This window comes from Bubalus bubalis, chromosome 23, assembly GCF_019923935.1.
Source record: "Bubalus bubalis isolate 160015118507 breed Murrah chromosome 23, NDDB_SH_1, whole genome shotgun sequence".
NCBI classification, from domain to species: domain Eukaryota; kingdom Metazoa; phylum Chordata; class Mammalia; order Artiodactyla; family Bovidae; genus Bubalus; species Bubalus bubalis.
In genome coordinates, this window is record NC_059179.1 from 16,932,538 (window position 1) to 16,941,122 (window position 8,585).

An 8,585-nucleotide genomic window follows, 5' to 3' on the forward strand; every position below is an offset into this window, starting at 1 on the left:
GTGACTGAACTGAACTGAACTGACCATTTCACTATTTCTTGTCTTTTTTCGAAAGAATCAATAAAGTCTAACAACAAGCATCCAATTTCACTGTTCTTACAATTACAGAGTTGCCCATGTTTTTCCAATGCTTTGTGCATTCCTTTCCACAAATAAGCCAAACCCATACTCCACTGGTGAATATTTTAATAACTGCCCTTCTCTATTGCATCAGAGCACCTGCACTGTATACCAGCAGTGACAGGGCACTCATTTCCGGACGGACAGCAGGTGAGCCAGCTCTAAATCCTACCTTAACATCTGCTTTCATGGACCACTCCCAATACATTGTCACGGGTTACTATATAGGTTTATTAGGGAGGATTTTTAGGATCCTCACCGTGGATAGGAGATAAAGTCAGGCCAAGCAGAAAGACAGATGAGCTGCAATGCAGCTTAACAAAGGTGTGGGGAACTCTGAAGCTATCACAGGCTTCCAGAGTCACCTAAAATTGGGATCTTGGCACTTTACACCTCGATATTGATCAATCATTGCATGTGTTACTCAGGAAAAGGGAATGACATTGGGTAATGAAAAGAGGGCTGATAGCTGATGTCTGTCAGTTGGCAGCACATCCAAAAGCTGGGCAAATAAGCCCTTTAGTCCTGATTGAAGACAGATTGGGACAGCATCACCCAGTACCTATTGCAACAGTCTACAACAGGCCTGGCCCTTGGGTTCCTCTTCAAAAGCATCTCCAACAACACTCCCTTTTTTCATTTCCTCTGGGCATATTCGCTTCCCTCTTGTCCCTGAAACACACCAGCCTCAGGGCCTTTGCACGTCCTGCTCCCTCTGCTTTGAATGCTCCTTCCCCACATGGCCCTGTGGCTCCCAGGCTCAGATGTCCCTCCTCAAAGAGGGTACCTGACCTTCAGCTTAAAACAGTCCACCCATCCATATCACTTTTCCCCTTGCTGTGCTCCGTCCTTCTCCATGTTGTTTCTCACTCTCTTACCATGAATTATACTTGTTTCTTTATTGTCTGTCTCCCCCTGCAAAGCAAGCCCCATGAGGGCCAAGCTGTGACCTATCTTGTCCACTATTATGGGTCCTTCCCTGGATCAGTGCCAGGCACAGGGTCAGGACTCAGCAGAAGTTAGGGAAGTGGATCAAGTCCCTCTCTCCTCCTCACTGAACCCTCGGGATGCTCCTATGAGGTTAGAGACACCCCCGTGTCTGTGCTAGGGAAATGGGCAACCTGACTTCCTGGGCCCAGGTCACCTCCTGCCTCTGAGTCTCAGCTGCTTTATCAGAAGCCACCACTCACTGAGGAAGAGGGACAGGCTGCCCAGTGGAGCCAAAGAGGAACTACCAGGTTGTGGTACAGTTTGTCAATAGAGATGGGTCGGTTTGGATGTAAATAAATTGTAATTGGTGAGAACTAAAGGCAGCACGCCAGGCTTCTCTGTCCTTCACCAACTCCTAGAGCTTGCTCAAACTCATGTCCATTGAGTTGGTGATGCCCTACAACTATCTCATCCTCTGTCATCCCCTTCTTCTCCTGTCTTCTATCTTTCCCAGCATCAGAGTCTTTTCCAATGAGTCAGTTCTTCACATCAGGTGGCCAAAGTATTGGAGTTTCAACTTCAGCATCAGTCCTTCCAGTGAATATTCAGGGTTGATTTCCTTAGGACTGACTGGTTTGATCTCCTTGCAGTCCAAGGGACTCCAACCTTCAAATAACACAACAGCCAGGTTCATGTATGATACACAGAGTTTGCACTTGCAAGTACTTACTTACATGGGAAAGTTATACTGAAGGAGATGTCACCCTAAACTAGCCAAGATAGGGTTCTTTTGACCTTTGGTGGGGTTTTTTTTTGTTTGTTTTTGTTTTGTTTTGTTTTGTTTTGCATATACAGCTAGAGAAAGCCAGCTATAAAGTCAGATAGACTGAATGAAATGTTTAGTTTGATTATATTTAGCTTCTAAAAGAGGAAATGATAATGTAATTTCTTTGTAGGACACCAACAAAAACCTGCTTGAAAACATATCAAAATTTCAAAAGGCCACTGATGCAGGCCGGGCCCCTCCTTCTGTTCCTCCCAGTTCCTCTAAGTGTCCACAGTATCCTCTCCTCCTTGCTATCCACCTGGCCCTGAACTTCCTTTTTATAACACTGAAACTGATTCCTCTCAGAAGGCAACAATATTTCTAAAGCACTGATTAAAATGTCTCTGATTCAGAACTACAACAAAAAATTTCACAATTCATATGGAAACACAAAAGACCTTAAATAGACAAAGCAGTCTTGAGAAGGAAGAATCAAGCTGGAGGAATTAACCTTCCTGACTTCAAATTATACTACAAAGCTACAGTCATCAAGACAGTATGGTCCTGGCACAAAAACAGAAATATAGACCAATGAAACAAGATATAAAGCCCAGAAATAAACCCATGCACCTATGGGTACCTTATTTTTCACAAAGGAGGCAAGAATATACAATGGGGCAAAGGCAGCCTCTTCAATAAATGGTGCTGGGAAAACTGGACAGTTACATGTAAAAGAATGAAACTAGAACACTTCCTAACACCATATACAAAGATAAACTCAAATGGATTAGACACCTAAATGTAAGATCAGAAACTATAAAACTCTTAGAGAAAAACATAGGCAGAACACTTGACATAAATCAAAGATCCTCTATGACTCATCTCCTAGAGTAACGGAAATAAAAACAAGAGTAAACAAGTGAGACCTCATTAAACTTAAAAGCTTTTGCACAGCAAACGCAACTTTAAGCAAGGTGAAAAGACAACCTTCAGAATGGGAGAAAATAATAGCAAATGAAACTGACAAAGGATTAATTTCCAAAATATACAAGCAGCTCATAAACTCAATACCAGAAAAACAAACAACCCAATCAAAAAGTGGGAAAAAGACCTGAAGAGACATTTTTCCAAAGAAGACATAAGATGGCTAACAAACACATGAAAAGATACTCAGCATCACTCATTATTAGAGAAATGCAAATCAAAACTACAATGAGATATCATCTCACACCAGTCAGAATGGCCATGATAAAAAGTCTACAAACAATAAATGCTGGAGAGGGTGTGGAGAAAAGGGAACGCTCTTGCACTGTTGGTGGGGATGTAAATTCATACAGCCACTGTGGAAGACAGTATGGAGATTCCTTTAAAAGCTAGAAATAAAGCCACCATCAGTTCAGTTCAGTTCAGTCTCTCAGTCGCTCAGTCTTTGTGACCCCATGGACTGCACTACACCAGGCTTCCCTGTCCATCACCAACTCCTGGAGCTTACTCAAACTCATGTCCATTGAGTAGATGATGCCAGCATATGACCCAGCAATCCCACTCCTAGTCGTATACCCTGAGGAAACCAAAATTGAAAAAGACACACGTATCCCATTGTTCATTGCAGCACTATTTACAATAGCTAGAACTTGGAAACAACCTAGATGTCCATCGCCAGATGAATGGATAAAGAAGTTGCAGTACATATACACAATGGAATATTACTCAACCATAAAAAGGAATGCATTTGAGTCCGTTCTAATGAGGTGGATGAACCTAGAACCTATTATACAGACTGAAGTAAGTCAGAAAGAGAAAGATAAGTATCATATTCTAACACATATATATGGAATCTAGAAAAATGGTACTGAAGAATTTTATTTACATAGCAGCAATGGAAAAACATATAGAGAATAGACTTATGGACATGGGGAGAGGGGAGGAGAGAGTAAGATGTATGGAAAGAGTAACAGGAAATTTACATTCAGTTCAGTTCAGTCGCTCAGTTGTGCGCGACTCTTTGCGACCCCATGAATCGCAGCACACCAGGCCTCCCTGTCCATCACCAACTCTTGGAGTTCACTCAGACTCATGTCCATCGAGTCAGTGATGCCACCCAGCCATCTCATCCTCTGTCATCCCCTTCTCCTCCTGCCCCCAATCCCTCCCAGCATCAGAGTCTTTTCCAATGAGTCAACTCTTCACATGAGGTGGCCAAAGTTCTAGAGTTTCAGCTTTAGCATCATTCCTTCCACAGAAATCCCAGGGCTGATCTCCTTCAGAATGGACTGGTTGGATCTCCTTGCAGTCCAAGGGACTCTCAAGAGTCTTCTCCAATACCACAGTTCAAAAGCATCAATTCTTCAGCACTCAGCCTTCTTCACAGTCCAACTCTCACATCCATACATGACCACAGGAAAAACCATAGCCTTGACTAGACGAACCTTTGTTGGCAAAGTAATGTCTCTGCTTTTGAATATGCTATCTAGGTGGGTCATAACGTTCCTTCCAAGGAGTAAGCGTCTTTTAATTTCATGGCTGCAGTCACCATCTGCAGTGATTTTTGAGCCCAGAAAAATAAAGTCTGACACTGTTTCCACTGTTTCCCCATCTAGTTCCCATGAAGTGATGGGACCGGATGCCATGATCTTCATTTTCTGAATGTTGAGCTTTAAGCCCACTTTTTCACTCTCCTCTTTCACTTTCGTCAAGAGGCTTTTTAGTTCCTCTTCACTTTCTGCCATAAGGGTGGTGTCATCTGCATATCTGAGGTTATTGATATTTCTCCCAGCAATCTTGATTCCATCTTGTGCTTCTTCCAGCCCAGCATTTCTCATGATGTACTCTGCATAGAAGTTAAATAAGCAGGGTGACAATCTACAGCCTTGATGTACTCCTTTTCCTATTTGGAACCAGTCTGTTGTTCCATGTCCAATTCTAACTGTTGCTTCCTGACCTGCATACAAATTTCTCAAGAGGCAGGTCAAGTGGTCTGGTATTCCCATCTATTTCAGAATTTTCCACAGTTTATTGTGATCCACACAGTCAAAGGCTTTGGCATAGTCAATAAAGCAGAAATAGATGTTTTTCTGGAACTCTTGCTTTTTTGATGATCCAGCAGATGTCAGCAATTTGCTCTCTGGTTCCTCTGCCTTTTCTAAAACCAGCTTAGGGAATGGCAAACCACTTCAGTATTCTTGCCTTGAGAACCCCATGAACAGTATGAAAAGGCAAAATGATAGGATACTGAAAGAGGAACTACCCAGGTCAGTAGGTGCCTGGAGATCAGTGGAGAAATAACTCCAGAAAGAATGAAGGGATGGAGTCAAAGCAAAAACAATACCCAGTTGTGGATGTGACAAGAAGCAAGTGATAGAAACAAGGTCCGATGCTGCAAAGAGCAATATTGCGTAGGAACCTGGAATGTCAGGTCCATGAATCAAGGCAAATTGGAAGTGGTCAAACAAGAGATGGCAAGAGTGAACGTTGACATTCTAGGAATCAGTGAACTAAAATGGACTGGAATGGGTGAATTTAACTCAAATGACCATTATATCTACTTCTGCAGGCAGGAATCCCTCAGAAGAAATGGAGTAGCCATCATGGTCAACAAAAGTGTCCGAAATGCAGTACTTGGATGCAATCTCAAAAATGACAGAATCATCTCTGTTCGTTTCCAAGGCAAACCATTCAATATCACAGTAATCCAAGTCTATGCCCCAACCAGTAATGCTGAAAAAGCTGAAGTTGAATGGTTCTATGAAAACCTACAAGACCTTTTAGAACTAACACCCCAAAAAGATGTCCTTTTCATTTTAGGGGACTGGAATGCAAAGGTAGGAAGTCAAGAAACACCTGGAGTAACAGGCAAATTTGGCCTTGGAATACAGAATGAAGCAGGGCAAAGACTCATAGAGTTTTGCCAAGAAAATGCACTGGTCATAGCAAACACCCTCTTCCAACAACACAAGAGAAGACTCTACACATGGACATCACCAGATGGTCAACACTGAAATCAGACTGATTATATTCTTTGCAGCCAAAGATGGAGAAGCTCTATACAGTCAACAAAAACAAGACCAGGAGCTGACTGTGGCTCAGATCATGAACTCCTTATTACCAAATTCAGACTTAAATTGAAGAAAGTAGGGAAAACCACTAGACCATTCAGGTATGACCTAAATCAAATCCCTTATGATTATACAGTGGAAGTGAGAAATAGATTTAAGGGCCTAGATCTGAGAGATAGAGTGCCTGATGAACTATGGACTGAAGTTCCTGAAACTGTACAGGAGACAGGGATTAAGACCATCCCCATGGAAAAGAAATGCAAAAAAGCAAAATGGCTGTCTGGGGAGGCCTTACAAATAGCTGTGAAAAGAAGAAAAGCCAAGAGCAAAGAAGAAAAGGAAAGATATAAGCATCTGAATGCAGAGTTCCAAAGAATAGCAAGAAGAGATAAGAAAGCCTTCCTCAGCGATCAATGCAAAGAAATAGAGGAAACCAACAGAATGGGAAAAACTAGAGAGCTCTTCAAGAAAATTAGAGACACCAAGGGAACATTACATGCAAAGATGGGCTCGATAAAGGACAGAAATGGTATGGACCTAATAAGAAGAGGTGGCAAGAATACACAGAAGAACTGTACAAAAAAGATCTTCACGACCCAGATAATCACGATGATGTGATCACTCACCTAGAGCCAGACATCCTGGAATGTGAAGCCAAGTGGGCCTTAGAAAGCATCACTACAAACAAAGCTAGTGGAGGTGATGGAATTCCAGTTGAGCTATTCCAAACCCTGAAAGATGATGCTGTGAAAGTGCTGCCCTCAATATGCCAGCAAATTTGGAAAACTCAGCACTGGCCACAGGACTGGAAAAGGTCAGTTTTCATTCCAATCCCAAAGAAAGGCAATGCCAAAGAATGCTCAAACTACCGCACAATTGCACTCATCTCACACGCTAGTAAAGTAATGCTCAAAATTCTCCAAGCCAGGCTTCAGCAATATGTGAACCGTGAATTTCCTGATGTTCAAGCTGGTTTTAGAAAAGAGAGAGGAACCAGAGATCAAATTGCTAACACCCGCTGGATCATGGAAAAAGCAAGAGAGTTCCAGAAAAACATCTATTTCTGCTTTATTGACTATGCCAAAATCTTTGACTGTGTGGATCACAATAAACTGTGGAAAATTCTGAAAGGGATGGGAATACCAGACCACTTGACCTGCCTCTTGAGAAATTTGTATGCAGGTCAGGAAGCAACAGTTAGAATTGGACATGGAACAACAGACTGGTTCCAAATAGGAAAAGGAGTACATCAAGGCTGTAGATTGTCACCCTGTTTATTTAACCTATATGCAGAGTACATCATGAGAAACGCTGGGCTGGAAGAAGCACAAACTGGAATCAAGATTGCCAAGAGAAATATCAATAACCTCAGATATGCAGATGACACCACCCTTATGGCAGAAAGTGAAGAGGAACTAAAAAGCCTCTTGATGAAAGTGAAAGAGGAGAGTGAAAAAGTGGGCTTAAAGCTCAACATTCAGAAAACGAAGATCATGGCATCCGGTCCCATCACTTCATGGGAACTAGATGGGGAAACAGTGGAAACAGTGTCAGACTTTATTTTTCTGGGCTCAAAAATCACTGCAGATGGTGACTGCAGCCATGAAATTAAAAGACGCTTACTCCTTGGAAGGAACGTTATGACCCACCTAGATAGCATATTCAAAAGCAGAGACATTACTTTGCCAACAAAGGTTCGTCTAGTCAAGGCTATGGTTTTTCCTGTGGTCATGTATGGATGTGAGAGTTGGACTGTGAAGAAGGCTGAGTGCTGAAGAATTGATGCTTTTGAACTGTGGTGTTGGAGAAGACTCTTGAGAGTCCCTTGGACTGCAAGGAGATCCAACCAGTCCATTCTGAAGGAGATCAGCCCTGGGATTTCTGTGGAAGGAATGATGCTAAAGCTGAAACTCTAGAACTTTGGCCACCTCATGCGAAGAGTTGACTCATTGGAGAAGACTCTGATGCTGGGAGGGATTGGGGACAAGAGGAGAAGGGGACGACAGAGGATGAGACGGCTGGATGGCATCACTGACTCGATGGACGTAAGTCTGAGTGAACTCCGGGAGATGGTGATGGACAGGGAGGCCTGGCATGCTGCGATTCATGGGGTCGCAAAGAGTCGGACACGACTGGGCGACTGATCTGATCTGGGATTAAAATAAAGGCTTTGATACAACACTATCTAAGGTTGGATAGGTCAAATGAGCCCCCTCCAATCGTCCCCCCAACATTAAAGGGCCCAAGCAAGTCCTCTTTATTTACCCCAGTTTGGAGAAATTTTAAAAGCTGGAAGAGGAAAAAATTACACTGAGAAGGAAGAAAAAATTACACTGAGAAGGCTAACAACAATTGCTTGGGACAACAGTTATTTAGACCAATTAATCAAGTTAAAGATTGAAGAGCCTGGGTCCCTTGACTCGACCCCACAAAGCCGTTTATATAGGAGTGGATAAAATGGGGGATAGAAAGGAAAAGTTTCTTGAACTCCTTTTAAGACCAAGACTTTTGATGGGATCCTCATGGAGACTAAAGTTAAAGGTCTAAGAGCTGATGGAACTGAGATATGAAGCTTATAAGAAAATTGGTGTATTTGAACAGGCTTTATGTTAAGATGATTGGGCTTCCCTTGTGGCTCAGCTGGTAAAGAATCCGCCTGCAATGCGGGAGACCTGGGTTTGATCCCTGGGTTGGGAAGATCCCCTGGAGAAGGG